A 15,298-nucleotide genomic window follows, 5' to 3' on the forward strand; every position below is an offset into this window, starting at 1 on the left:
CACTTTTATTATTGCACTACAGTAGCTATTATTTATAGTAGCCTAGCTAGCTACTAAGATCGTAATACACTTTTGATGTGATTAATTACAGGTGTTTTCTGAGAAAAAAACATCTAAATATATTTGATTTTTTATTATATTATAATTGTTGGACATAAAAGCAAATCAGCTCCAAGTGATTTTAATTTTGAAAATCTGTTCCAAAGAATTCCCACGCATAATAGAGAGCTATATGTGATTGTATACAAATGTAAGCAAGGTTTGAAATGATTATATTTTTGTCAATTATTATATCTGTTTGGGCTTCTTACGGTCAATTTGCAGTCTACAAATGATTTGTTATGATGTTCCGGCCCCCTGACCAGCCGCACAAGAAAAAATTGTCCCGTGCTGAATCAAGCTAATGATCGCTGCCCTGTAAAAACAGATCGATGAAGCATCCATCTGTTCCAATCATTTGAGCCAAACTTTGAGCCACACAAAACTACAGTATATACAATTAGTGGAACTGTAGACAATGGTTCTACTAGTTCTACTAGTATAACCTTAATGTAACAGATATGTGGTGATAATGAAAACAAACACAGCAGACTGTCTTCAGTAGTTTATTACACTAAAGGATAGAGGGGTCTTTCTGCAGATACATGTTGTGACACAGGAGAGGGGAGTGTGGGCTGTCCTTCCAACATAAAGACCAAGGTCTTCTCAGTCAGTAACTGCTTTGCTGCTGCTGCCCTCTGCTGGAGAAGAAGAGAAACATTATGTCAGAAGTTCCATGGTGACGTTTCCCCTATGTACTGATCTAGGATCCTCTTCCCCTCCCCCAACGCATAACCTTAACCAATAGTAGGAGACATTACAAAACTGACCCGAGATCAGCGTCTAGAGGCAACTTCATCCTAAACCCAGTCACACTCAACACTGTAATGCTATCGATACACTGATAACAATGAGGTTAGCTGGTCACAATGTGATGAAAAAGTTTTACATGCAGCAAAGTAAAAAGACAAAAAAAATTGTGTGTTTAAAGGCCGACTTTGGGTACGAGAAACTGTCCATCGATGCCTCTTTTTGATTTGATTTGATTCGTTCTAAATTTTCAAACAAATGGGCTGTGCCTTTGGTGGTTCATGGATGTGTCAACGCGCACCTCGACCAATGTAGCTAGCTAAGCTAGGCAATGTAGCTACCCAGTAACTCTTGCAGTATGTAAAAACTAAAATAAATCTTCCAGTATGTGTTGACGTCATTTCACAGGATTTGTTTTTGGACGGATGCGGTAGAGATCGGTTAGAAATTGCACTCCTGCCAAATTCAACAATTATGTTTTGTTTTTAAGCATTAAATGACCTGGTATGATGGTGCATTGATCAGTTATAAAGTTGTAATCCGTTATTTGTTAGTTTTTGCCCAAAGTCGACCTTTAAAGAGTGATGTTTAGTACACATAGTAATGTGGCGTTGTCTGTATCTTTGTTGAGAGATCAGCATCATCTGGTACAACAGACAGAGGAGACACCAACACTGACCTGTGTGGTCACCTGTAGAGCTAGTGAGCTGTAGACCACATTATCATCTGGTTCTGCTGACTACAGAGGAGGAACAGGTAGAGAGGTGAACAGGGACAGTTCTGTCATGATGGAGATACACTATAAAAACACACTTCTCTGTGAAATCAAATCAAATTGTATTTGTCACATACACATGTTTAGCAGATGTTAATGCGAGTGTAGCAAAATGCTTGTGCTTCTAGTTCCGACAATGCAGTAATAACCAACAAGTAATCTAACTAACAATTCCAAAACTACTGTCTTATACACAGTGTAAGGGGATAAAGAACATGTACATAAGGATATATGAATGAGTGATGGTACAGAGCAGCATAGGCAAGATACAGTAGATGGTATCGAGTACAGTATATACATATGAGATGAGTATGTAAACAAAGTGGCATAGTTAAAGTGGCTAGTGATACAGTCGATGATATAGAGTACAGTATATACGTATGCATATGAGATGAATAATGTAGGGTAAGTAACATTATATAAGGTAGCATTGTTTAAAGTGGCTAGTGATATATTTACATCATTTCCCATCAATTCCCATTATTAAAGTGGCTGGAGTTGAGTCAGTGTTAGTGTCAGTGTGTTGGCAGCAGCCACTCAATGTTAGTGGTGGCTGTTTAACAGTCTGATGGCCTTGAGATAGAAGCTGTTTTTCAGTCTCTCGGTCCCAGCTTTGATGCACCTGTACTGACCTCGCCTTCTGGATGATAGCGGGGTGAACAGGCAGTGGCTCGGGTGGTTGATGTCCTTGATGATCTTTATGGCCTTCCTGTAACATCGGGAGGTGTAGGTGTCCTGGAGGGCAGGTAGTTTGCCCCCGGTGATGCGTTGTGCAGACCTCACTACCCTCTGGAGAGCCTTACTGTTGAGGGCGGAGCAGTTGCCGTACCAGGCGGTGATACAGCCCGCCAGGATGCTCTCGATTGTGCATCTGTAGAAGTTTGTGAGTGCTTTTGGTGACAAGCCAAATTTCTTCAGCCTCCTGAGGTTGAAGAGGCGCTGCTGCGCCTTCTTCACGATGCTGTCTGTGTGAGTGGACCAATTCAGTTTGTCTGTGATGTATATGAGGAGGAACTTAAAACTTGCTACCCTCTCCACTACTGTTCCATCGATGTGGATAGGGGGGTGTTCCCTCTGCTGTTTCCTGAAGTCCACAATCATCTCCTTAGTTTTGTTGACGTTGAGTGTGAGGTTATTTTCCTGACACCACACTCCGAGGGCCCTCACCTCCTCCCTGTAGGCCGTCTCGTCGTTGTTGGTAATCAAGCCTACCACTGTTGTGTCGTCCGCAAACTTGATGATTGAGTTGGAGGCGTGCGTGGCCCCGCAGTCGTGGGTGAACAGGGAGTACGGGAGGGGGCTCAGAACGCACCCTTGTGGGGCCCCAGTGTTGAGGATCAGCGGGGAGGAGATGTTGTTGCCTACCCTCACCACCTGGGGGCGGCCCGTCAGGAAGTCAAGTACCCAGTTGCACAGGGCGGGGTCGAGACCCAGGGTCTCGAGCTTGATGACGAGCTTGGAGGGTACTATGGCGTTGAATGCCGGGCTGTAGTCGATGAACAGCGTTCTCACATAGGTATTCCTCTTGTCCAGATGGGTTAGGGCAGTGTGCAGTGTGGTTGAGATTGCATCGTCTGTGGACCTATTTGGGCGGTAAGCAAATTGGAGTGTGTCTATGGTGTCAGGTAGGGTGGAGGTGATATGGTCCTTGACTAGTCTCTCAAAGCACTTCATGATGACGGAAGTGAGTGCTACGGGGCGGTAGTCATTTAGCTCAGTTACCTTAGCTTTCTTGGGAACAGGAACAATGGTGGCCCTCTTGAAGCATGTGGGAACAGCAAACTGGTATAGGGATTGATTGAATATGTCCGTAAACACACCGGCCAGCTGGTCTGCGCATGCTCTGAGGGCGCGGCTGGGGATGCCGTCTGGGCCTGCAGCCTTGCGAGGTTTAACTTGTTTAAATGTCTTCCTCACCTCGGCTGCAGTGAAGGAGAGACCGCATGTTTTCTTTGCAGGCCGTGTCAGTGGCACTGTATTGTCCTCAAAGCGGGCAAAAAAGTTATTTAGTCTGCCTGGGAGCAAGACATCCTGGTCCGTGACTGGGCTGGATTTCTTCTTGTAGTCCTTGATTGACTGTAGACCCTGCCACATGCCTCTTGTGTCTGAGCCGTTGAATTGAGATTCTACTTTGTCTCTGTACTGACGCTTAGCTTGTTTGATAGCCTTGCGGAGGGAATAGCTAGACTGTTTGTATTCGGTCATGTTACCAGACACCTTGCCCTGATTAAAAGCAGTGGTTCGCGCTTTCAGTTTCACGCGAATGCTGCCATCACGGTTTCTGGTTAGGGAATGTTTTAATCGTTGCTATGGGAACGACATCTTCAATGCACGTTCTAATGAACTCGCACACCGAATCAGCGTATTCGTCAATATTGTTATCTGACGCGATACGAAACATATCCCAGTCCACGTGATGGAAGCAGTCTTGGAGTGTGGAGTCAGCTTGGTCGGACCAGCGTTGGACAGACCTCAGCGTGGGAGCCTCTTGTTTTAGTTTCTGTATGTAGGCAGGAATCAACAAAATGGAGTCGTGGTCAGCTTTTCCGAAAGGGGGGCGGGGCAGGGCCTTATATGCATCGCGGAAGTTATAGTAACAATGATCCAAGGTTTTTCCACCCCTGGTTGCGCAATCGATATGCTGATAAAATTGAGGGAGTCTTGTTTTCAGATTAGCCTTGTTAAAATCCCCAGCTACAATGAATGCAGCCTCCGGATAAATGGTTTCCAGTTTGCAAAGAGTTAAATAAAGTTCGTTCAGAGCCATCGATGTGTCTGCTTGGGGGGGGGATGTATACGGCTGTGATTAAAATCGAAGAGAATTCTCTTGGTAGATAATGCGGTCTACATTTGATTGTGAGGAATTCTAAATCAGGTGAACAGAAGGATTTGAGTTCCTGTATGTTTCTTTCATCACACCATGTCTCCTTAGCCATAAGGCATATGCCCCCGCCCCTCTTCTTACCAGAAAGATGTTTGTTTCTGTCGGCGCGATGCGTGGAGAAACCCGTTGGCTGCACCGCCTCGGATAGCGTCTCTCCAGTGAGCCATGTTTCCGTGAAGCAAAGAATGTTACAGTCTCTGATGTCCTTCTGGAATGCTACCCTTGCTCGGATCAACCTTGTTGTCAAGAGACTGGACATTGGTAAGAAGAATGCTAGAGAGTGGTGCACGGTGTGCCCGTCTCCGGAGTCTGACAAGAAGACCGCCTCGTTTCCCTCTTTTTCGGAGTCATTTCGCGTTGCGAAAAACATATTCTTGGTTGTACTGATGGTGAGTTGACGCTGATCTTATATTCAGTAGTCCTTCTCGACTGTATGTAATGAAACCTAAGATGACCTGGGGTACTAATGTAAGAAATAACACGTAAAAAAAACTAAAAATGCATAGTGTCCTAGGAACGCGAAGCGAGGCGGCCATCTCTGTCGGCGCCAGAAGATAAGCCTACAGCTATAATGGTGATGTAACCATGACTATATTAACACTGAGGAAACAATCACCTACTGTTGTTTCTGATAACATAATACCAGCTGTGGAGAATCAATAGAACAGCTTTACCTTGGTCTGTCCTTTTAGTTGGGTCTTGTGCTGGGGGATGACAGTGCTGTATGTGACATCATCATCAGCTTCAGGAAATGGATCCTGTTGGTAGAGAGACGCCCAAGTAACAAAAACGTGTTGTTATACTGTTATAGTGTACATTTACCTATTGCTTGTTCCAAGACAGAAAGTGATACTGGAAATACAATTGTTTTCTAAACAGATGCACATTTGCCAAGGCAGTGAATTTTATGAGTAACAGCAATAATGTTGTCTAAGAGCTGAGATGCTTGTAGCCATATGTTGACATTCTCTTCTGTCCTGAACTGATCAGGCATCACAGTGCTGTACATGACGTCATGGCGTCTCTCTGGGTTTGGCCTCTGAGAAATGGACAGCACAGAAGATTAACACATGGCTACATGCATTGGAAGAGACCCAGAACTTCAGATGCTCAGTTCACTTCGCTCACCCTAGAGGAGGAGATCAACCATTTCCAGGCCGAGGGACATGGACTAGTCTGTGGCAACCTAAATGCCAGAACTAGACAAGAAGCCCTCAGCACGCAGGTGGAGAAAACACCTACCTGGAGGTGAAAGCATTCCCTCCCCCATATGTCTCCCTAGACACAACTACGACAACATAACCAACAAAAATGGGTCACATTTCTTGCAGGTCTGTCGGACAATGGAAATGTACATAGTCAATGGTAGGTTTCGAGGGGACTCCTACGGTATTTACACCTATAGCTCATCTCTTGGCAGTAGTGCCTATCAGATCACAGCAAAATCACACGCTACTCGATCAGGGCTGAGCTCAATCATGAGGTATCAAAGCCAAAGGACCTGAATAATATTTAGAAATGCTATAGATGGAAGGAAAGTATTGTGGAAATCTACCATAAAACAATTAGGCAAGACAAATTCAATTCCTTCTCAACAATTTCCTGGACAAAAATACACTACAGAACAAGAATGTACCGAGCAAATGTCAAATTGGCTTTTTACCAAATTACGGTATGACAGACAACGTATTTACCCTGTTCACACTAATCGACAAACAAACCAAAACAAAGGCAAATTCTTCTTCAAATTCTTGTTAGTTTCAAAAAAGCTTTTGAATCCATTTGGCATGAGGGCCTGCTGTACAAATTGAAGGAAAGTGGTGTTGCGTGAAAAAATGACGTAAAATCCATGTACAAAGAAACACACATTTCTTCCACAGGGCCGGGGGGTGAGACAGGGATGCAGCTTAAGCCCCACCCTCTTCAACATATATATTATATTGCTGATTATCTGGTGCTTCTGTCCTCAACCACAGAGGGCCTACAGCAGCACCTAGATTTTCTGCACAGATTCTGTCAGACGTGGGCCCTGATAATAAATCTCAGTAAGACGACAAATAATGGAGTTCCAAAAAAAGTCCAGTTGACAGGACAACAAATACAAATTCCATCTTGACACCGTTGCCCTAGAGCACACAAACTATACATACCTTGGCCTGAACATCAGCACCACAGTAACTTCCAGAAAGCTGTTAATGATCTTAGAGACAAGGCAAGAAGGGCCTTCTATGCCATCAAAAGGAACATAAAATTAGACATACCAATTAGGATCTAGCTAAAAGTACTTGAATCAGTTATAGAGCCTTTCGTGGTTGTACATTCTGGGGTCTGCTCACCAACCAAAAATTCACACAATGGGACAGACATCAGATTGAGACTGCATGCAGAATATTGCAAGAATATCTTCTGTGTACAACGCAAAACACATAATAATGCATGCTGAGCAGAATTAGGCCGATACCGCTAATTATCAAAATCCAGAAAAGAGACGATAAATTCTACAACCACCTAAAAGGAAGCGATTCCCAAACCTTCCATAACAAAGCCATCACCTAAATAAATATTTGACTATGTACAGGCTCAGTGAGCAAAGCCTTGCTATTGAGAAAGGCCGCTAAAGGCAGACCTGGCTCTCAAGACAAGACGGGCTATGTGCTCACTGCCCACAAAATGAGATGGAAACTGAGCTGCATTTCCTAACATCCTGCCAAATGTATGACAATATTAGAGACACATAATTCCCTCAGGTTACACAGATCCACAAAGGATATATTTTGTTTGTTTTGTTTTATAAGCTGCCATATCTACTGGGTGAAATACCAGTGTGCCATCACAGCGGCAATATTTGTGACCTGTTGCCACAAGAAAAGGTCAAGCTGTGAAGAACAAACACCATTGTAAATACAACCCATATTTATGTTGATTTATTTTCCAATTTTTACTTTTTGTACAATTTGCACATCGTTACAACACTGTATATAGCCACCACATTACATTTGAAATGTCTTTATTCTTTTGGAACTTCTGTTAATGTAACGTTTACTCTAATTTGTATTGTTTATTTCACTTTTGTTTATTATCTATTTCATTTACTTTGGCATTGCTAACATATGTTTCCCGTTTCAATAAAGAACTTTGAATTGAATTGAGAGAGAGAGAGAGAGAACCCCAGCTCACACTTCAGAGATGGAGGAGAAGGAGAGAGAGAGAGAGAGAGAGAGAGAGAGAGAGAGAGAGAGAGAGAGAGAGAGAGAGAGAGAGAGAGAGAGAGAGAGAGTACCCCAGCTCACACTTCAGAGATGGAGGAGAGAGAGAGAGAGAGAGAGAGAGAGAGAGAGAGAGAGAGAGAGAGAGAGAGATGGAGAGAGAGAGAGAGAGAGAGAGAGAGAGAGAGAGAGAGAGAGAGAGAGAGAGAGAGGAGAGAGAGAGAGAGAGAGAGAGAGAGAGAGAGAGAGGATGAGAGAGAGAGAGAGAGAGAGAGAGAGAGAGAGAGAGAGAGAGAGAGAGAGAGAGAGAGAGAACCCCAGCTCACTGCGAAGGTGGAGTGATTGGTACTAGTCCAAGATCTCCACAGACTAAAACCAGGTTTATTCAGTTTGTACCTGCGGTGCTTGGGTTCAGTTAGAATATGGGACCTTTTATGTCAACTCATTGATGATCAACTGAAGAAGTAACGCTGGAGTCAAATGGTAGATGATCCCAGATCAAGAACAGAAAAGCAGATGGTTGAAAATAATAAAATTAAAGAAGTGTATCCTACCACTGAGTTGTTAGTTGTCTGGTCCTTGGCCTTATTGTCCTCTGGAATAAAGAGAGGGAGATGTCAGTAACTTCTGAGTTTGTTATAGTACAATAATACCTCTGAATGGGTTTCTAAAAGACAATTCCTCCAAATGTTTTCTGTCATTCAAGATGAATCACAGGCAAGAATATACTGTTGGTCACAATATCAATACATTTAGTATTTTCTAAACTGTTCTCCTTTTTTATATTCACATAAAATGACTACTTACTATGCCTTCTCCACATCTTCCATGTTACTAGGATACCAGCTGTCACCACCACCAACATGCCCAGAGAGATGAGTAGGACTTTCACGGACCTGATGACAACTTGAATTAATAATACAATTAAAATAGATCATTATAAATTGATCATTTGTGAAAAGGTAACACCTTGTATGATAAGTGGAACAATTATTTATCTATTCACATGTGTGGAAGTTGACCATGCAAATGAAGAGATGATATAATTATTATTGAGATTATTACTATACAAATAATGTTTTTTTTGTGTGTGCAACTTGTCCTTGCAAATGAGTGAGTATAACACAATAATGCTGCTACTTCTCACAAGGCAACCACAGAGATGTTCTACCCAGGAGGAAGTGATAACAGTCTCTATATGCATTTAGGGAGGGTGTTTGGTTAGCATTAACTGTTGTAGTGTATGATGGAATTGTAATGTTTCTCTGAGTTCATATTATCTAACAACATGTGGGATAAAACATCTGAAGGAGTGATAATAACCTCTGGTGGACTTCCTCCATGTTCCCCTCAGCTCCTTGACTTGTGTTGTCAGTCTGAACAGGCTCAGCAGTTGGAGAGGCAGAGGGTTGTTGAGGGATTGGATCTTGGGTTGCTGTGAGGTAAAACAACAATATCATCAATGAAGTTAATGGTAAACCAGACAGTCAGGTTGTATAGCAACATCACATTCATAGTTCATATTACAATTAGTTCCAGATGATACCAGTGGATAAAACAAAGTGAATCATATTGATCATAAAGTATGTGATTGATCTACTAACTTGAGGTCATCTTAGATGTTCTCTGTGTTGCAGTTTGTTGACTGACAGTGATGTGAACAGGCATCTCTAGTTCTCCAACTCTACACCAATACCAGTCAGTGTTCTCCAGCTTCAGTCCACTCATAGTCACTGTTAAGACTGTTCTGTTGTTGGCATCACTAGTCCGCTTTAATGCAACTGATGTTCCATTTAAAGTCCCAGAATTCCCACTCAGACAATCACCACCCATCCTGCACCACTTCATATCTCCAGAGTTACTATAGTAGCAACAGACAGTGACACTCCCTCCTTCTACTCCAGTCACTTCCTGTTGATCCACATAGAGTTCTGGAGTACCTGAACACAGAGGTACAGACACCATAGAAAGACCTCAGCAGCAGACCTTTATTTCTAGTAGGTGTATGACCTTTACACATAGTGTTACTAGGTGATATGGTGCTGCTTGTGGTAGACAACGTTGAAAGACACAATGCAGACAGCAGACTTGAAACAAAGTTTACATCAACATCTACATATAGAAAACATAAAATAGACATATACAGTGGGGCAAAAACGTATTTAGTCAGCCACTAATTGTGCAAGTTCTCCCACTTAAAAAGATGAGAGAGGCCTGTAATTTTCATCATAGGCACACTTCAACTATGACAGACAAAATGAGAAAAAAAAATCCAGAAAATCACATTGTAGGATTTAATGAATTTATTTGCAAATTATGGTAGAAAATAAGTATTTGGTCAATAAAAAAAGTTTATCTCAATACTTTGTTATATACCCTTTGTTGGCAATGACAGAGGTCAAACGTTTTCTGTAAGTCTTCACAAGGTTTTCACACACTGTTGCTGGTATTTTGGCCCATTCCTCAATGCAGATCTCCTCTAGAGCATTGATGTTTTGGGGCTGTTGTTGGGCAACACGTACTTTTCAAATCCCTCCAAAGATTTTCTATGGGGTTGAGATCTGGAGACTGGCTAGGCCACTCCAGGACCTTATGGACCTTATGAAGCCACTCCTTCGTTGCCCGGGCGGTGTGTTTGGGATCATTGTCATGCTGAAAGACCAAGCCACATTTCATCTTCAATGCCCTTGCTGATGGAAGGAGGTTTTCACTCAAAATCTCACGATACATGGCCCCATTCATTCTTTCCTTTACACGGATCAGTCGTCCTGGTCCCTTTGCAGAAAAACAGCCCCAAAGCATGATGTTTCCACCCCCATGCTTCACAGTAGGTATGGTGTTCTTTGGATGCAACTCAGCATTCCTCCAAACACGACGAGTTGAGTTTTTACCAAAAAGTTATATTTTGGTTTCATCTGGCCATATGACATTCTCCCAATCTTCTTCTGGATCATCCAAATGCTTTCTAGCAAACTTCAGATGGGCCTGGACATGTACTGGCTTAAGCAGGGGGACACGTCTGGCACTGCAGGATTTGACTCCCTGGCGATGTAGTGTGTTACTGATGGTAGGCATTGTTACTTTGGTCCCAGCTCTCTGCAGGTCATTCACTAGGTCCCCCCGTGTGGTTCTGGGATTTTTGCTCACCGTTCTTGTGATCATTTTGACCCTACGGGGTGAGATCTTGCGTGGAGCCCAGATCGAGGGAGATTATCAGTGGTCTTGTATGTCTTCCATTTCCTAATAATTGCTCCCACAGTTGATTTCTTCAAACCAAGCTGCTTACCTATTGCAGATTCAGTCTTCCCAGCCTGGTGCAGGTCTACAATTTTGTTTCTGGTGTCCTTTGACAGCTCTTTGGTCTTGGCCATAGTGGTGTTTGGAGTGTGACTGTTTGAGGTTTTGGACAGGTGTATTTTATACCAATTACAAGTTCAAACAGGTGCCATTAATACAGGTAACGAGTGGAGGACAGAGGAGCCTCTTAAAGAAGAGGTCTGTGAGAGCCAAAAATCTTGCTTGTTTGTAGGTGACCTAATACTTATTTCCCACCATAATTTGCAAATAAATTCATTAAAAATCCTACAATGTGATTTTCTGGATTTTTTTTCTCATTTTGTCTGTCATAGTTGAAGTGTACCTATGATGAAAATTACAGGCCTCTCTCATCTTTTTAAGTGGGAGAACTTGCACAATTGGTGGCTGACTAAATACTTTTTTTGCCCCACTGTACCTACATTCCTCAGGTCAACTTGAACAATAATGGTAATTCCAGATACCAGACACGGAACTTGTTACAAGGAAATGAAACGAGAACACCAGTCATGTAGTTTGTGAAAGCTGGTATTTTCGGAGAGTCTGATCCTTACTGAGAACGACCTATTCTACTTTACTGAATTGTAAGAGTTGCAGGGATCTTACCTGGAGTGACAGATAGGTAGAGCAGTTGTATCATGCTATCTGTTCCTCCATTGATCTCCACAACACACCTGTAAGTATTAGAGTCATCTGGCTCCAGATCAGTCATGATCACAGTGAAGACTTTCTGGGTGATGTCATCAGAGATTGATGCCCTATCAGTGCTCTTAGGATGGTCAGTGCGTACTACAGAGGAGCAATGAGCCCAACCATACCCTTTACACCAGTACTTCACGTGGTTTATGTAATACTGATCATAGCTACATGGGATGGTGATGGAGCCTCCTGTCTGCACAGACACATGCCTCCCTGTGGACATATCAACACAAAACACATTTAGGTTTGAATACAATACAAACTGCACTGCAGAAAACAGAATCACATTGCTTGTAAACTATAAAACAGCTTGTTAATGATTGAGATTTATTACACAGTGTTTACGGTGAATTGACCCACTGGACTTCAGCCCTTCATATAAACATGTTTCACATACCTGCTGAGACTCTGTAGAAGATGATGAAGAGGAGGAGGGGGAAGGAGAGATGGTTAGCCATGTGAGGGTTTCAGTCTGCATGTAATACCTGAGCACAAATGTGTGTCAAGGACCAAGGCACCAGCCAGAATGACTCTACTTCCTAATGTTAGTACACTGTCTGTAACTCTCTTCCTGCTTCTGTTTGTGTGTATACTCCCCCATCAGTGGCAGCCAGCAACTATTGCATCATATGGACTAATTTAACCTAAAACTAAACCTAAAATATATTTCAGCTTTCTCTAAGGGTTTTGGGACCAAGAATCACTACTATCCTCATACTACTCTCTACTGGAACATAGGTCACTAATGATTACAAAGATTTGATAATTGGGCAACATGCACCATATTTCCATTGGCAAAATTCTATATTTCACTATATATGAAACTATATGATAAATGTCCTACATATGCAAACAAATGTAGTGATGGGTACTAGACCAAGACCGCCATAGACTCTCACTTTAAATCAGGTTCATGGTTCAGGGTCCTCTGGACCACAACCCAATATGATGTGGTTTTACGTTCCACAAGAACAGACTCTTTCTCTCTCCCCCTCTATACAGGAAATGAACCCTGGTCATGTACAGCTCATAACTACAGATGTCCTCCAAGTGAAGGTGGTAAAGTTAGGTCAGGAAGCTGCATTACCAGAATTCTGTTTCAGCTAAACTCATTCCATGATGTCACGTTAAATGCTGAGCTGTACGTTCTGTTATTGGCTCCAACTCAGCAAACTACTTCAGATACATCAGAATTGAACTCCCAAACCTACAGACCACAGTGCTCACATTATGTTATGACAAATTATCTTGAGAATAATAAAATGTCTTTGAAAATGTTAATTACAGTTTTTTAAATTGCTTTGGTATTATTTTCACACTTGTGGAAACATTTCACAACGTTTAGCACAAAAAGATCCTCAAAAAGGACACACAAAATCACTCAGTAACTTTTTCCACCAAACCTAATCAGTATTTAATCTATAAACACCCTTCATATAAAGTAATTGCCCCTCACAATGCAATGCTCACAATACTTTTCATATGATTCTCTTCTCACTTGTTGAAATACATTTGACCATGAGGTAATCCAACGGTGCTTAATGGTTAATCACTTAACCGTTTGGTAAACATAACATTTTTAAACTGGTTTGTCTACTATATATGGATTTTGAGAAATACATAAATAAAATCTGTTTGTATAGTATAAACATCTAAATGACATGTATAATACATAAAGCCAAGAGTGTGCAAAGCTGTCCTCAAGTTAAAGGGTGGCTACATTGAAGAATCTCAAATATCAAATATAGTTTGATTTGTGTAACACTTTTTTGGTTACTAAATGATTCCATATGTGTTATTTCATAGTTTTGATGACTTCACTATTATTCTACAATGTAGAAAATAGTAAAAATAAAGAACAACTCTTGAATGAGTAGGGGTTGTAAAACCTTTGACCGGTAGTGTATGGAAATAAGGTAAAACTGTTTTTGTTTTGTCGTAATGGGGTAGTGTGTGTAGATTGATTAGGTTTGTTTGTATTTCATCCATTGTAGAATAAGGCAGTGACACAACAAAATGTGGAAAAAGGGAAGGGGTGTGAATACTTTCTGAATCCACTGTACATTCTATTGTTGGCTCCAACACAGAAAACTATTTATGATAAATCAATTTCACACTCAAACTCACTGAGCACAACATCTAGTGACAAATTATCTTGAGAACAATAAAATGTCTTTAAAATGTTTTATTAGCAAAGCATTTATAGATTCCATTAAAGCTGGAGAAGGTAAAGACAGAATAGTTCTCCAAGGCTCTGATTCAACAAGGAGACGATTTGTTACAGAAAACCAGACAACCAAATATCAACTTTGAAACAACTCAAGAACTCAGGATTCATAAATGAACCAAAAACATTTAAATGTAACCTTGTCTTGTGTGTGTGTATGTGTGTGTGTGTGTGCGGTTTGGTTTTACTATCCTTGTGGGTAAAACGAGAACCATTTAGACAAGTTAAAATTCAAAAGCAAATCAAATCAAATGTATTGGTCACATACACATGTTGAGCAGATGTTATTGCAGGTGTAGAGAAATGCTTGTGCTTCTAGCTCCAACAGTGCAGTAATATCTCAGAAGTAATATTGAACAGTTTCACAACATACACACAAAATACACATTAATATAAGTAAGGAATGGATTAAGAATGTATATACATGTATGTTAGAGCGACATTGGACTAAGATACAGTGCCATAGTATAGAATACAGTATATACATGTGAGATGGGTGATGCACCATTTGGACAAGTTGGGACATTTTGCCGGTCCCCACAAGGAAACATTACATTTAGCCTGAGGGGTTAGGTTTAGGGTTATGGTTACAATTAGGGTTAAGGTTAGGATCATAATTAGGGTTAGGGGAAACAGGATTTTGAATTGGCATACATTTTTTGGTCCCCACAAAGATTGTAAAACATACGTGTGTGTGTGTGTGTTTTATCCTGAAGAAAGCTAAACATGTTTGTGTACCTGCCCCCCTCAGTGGAAGATAGCAACTATTGCATTATGTAGACTAGTTTAACCCAAAACTCATAGTCACTACAACGTATTTCAGCTTCCAGCTTTCTCTAAGGGCTCTTTGGGATCAAGAGTCACTGTTACCCTCTGCTGGAAAATAGGTCACTAATGATTAAACAAAGAAATGTATAGAATTAAGAGCACATGAGCTACAGAGATGGAGTGATGACATCCTTCCACTTAGAGATCAACCCTGGTCATAGACGCAGCTCAAAACCACAGATGTCCTCCAACCTAAACTGTTAGTTATCTCAGGAAGCTGCTGTACCACAAGGCTGCAGGTTTCTGGTAAACTAAGTCATGCTATGACATCTTGTTAAACACTTGTTGTCTCCAACAGAGCAAATAACTTCGATACATCAGAATTTCAGATTTTCATTCACGGAATTTCACAGAATTTGGTGACAGATGATCTTGATAACAGTAAAACATGTTTATTAGCAAGTAAATTAAATATTCAATTAAATGTGGAAAATGTGAAGAAAGTAAAGACATATCCCGCAATAAAATATATGCAAATGCTAAATAAATCTAGTTTCTACTCATCCTGTTTCACC

At 41.3% G+C, this 15,298-nt stretch overlaps 1 pseudogene; it reads right to left on the reverse strand.

Moving 5' to 3' along the window:
• Positions 1-613: 613 nt before the first annotated feature.
• Positions 614-12,249, reverse strand: LOC124042234 (annotated as a pseudogene).
• Positions 12,250-15,298: the final 3,049 nt, after the last annotated feature.

The sequence above is a fragment of the Oncorhynchus gorbuscha genome, linkage group LG08 (genome assembly GCF_021184085.1).
Source record: "Oncorhynchus gorbuscha isolate QuinsamMale2020 ecotype Even-year linkage group LG08, OgorEven_v1.0, whole genome shotgun sequence".
NCBI lineage: Eukaryota > Metazoa > Chordata > Actinopteri > Salmoniformes > Salmonidae > Oncorhynchus > Oncorhynchus gorbuscha.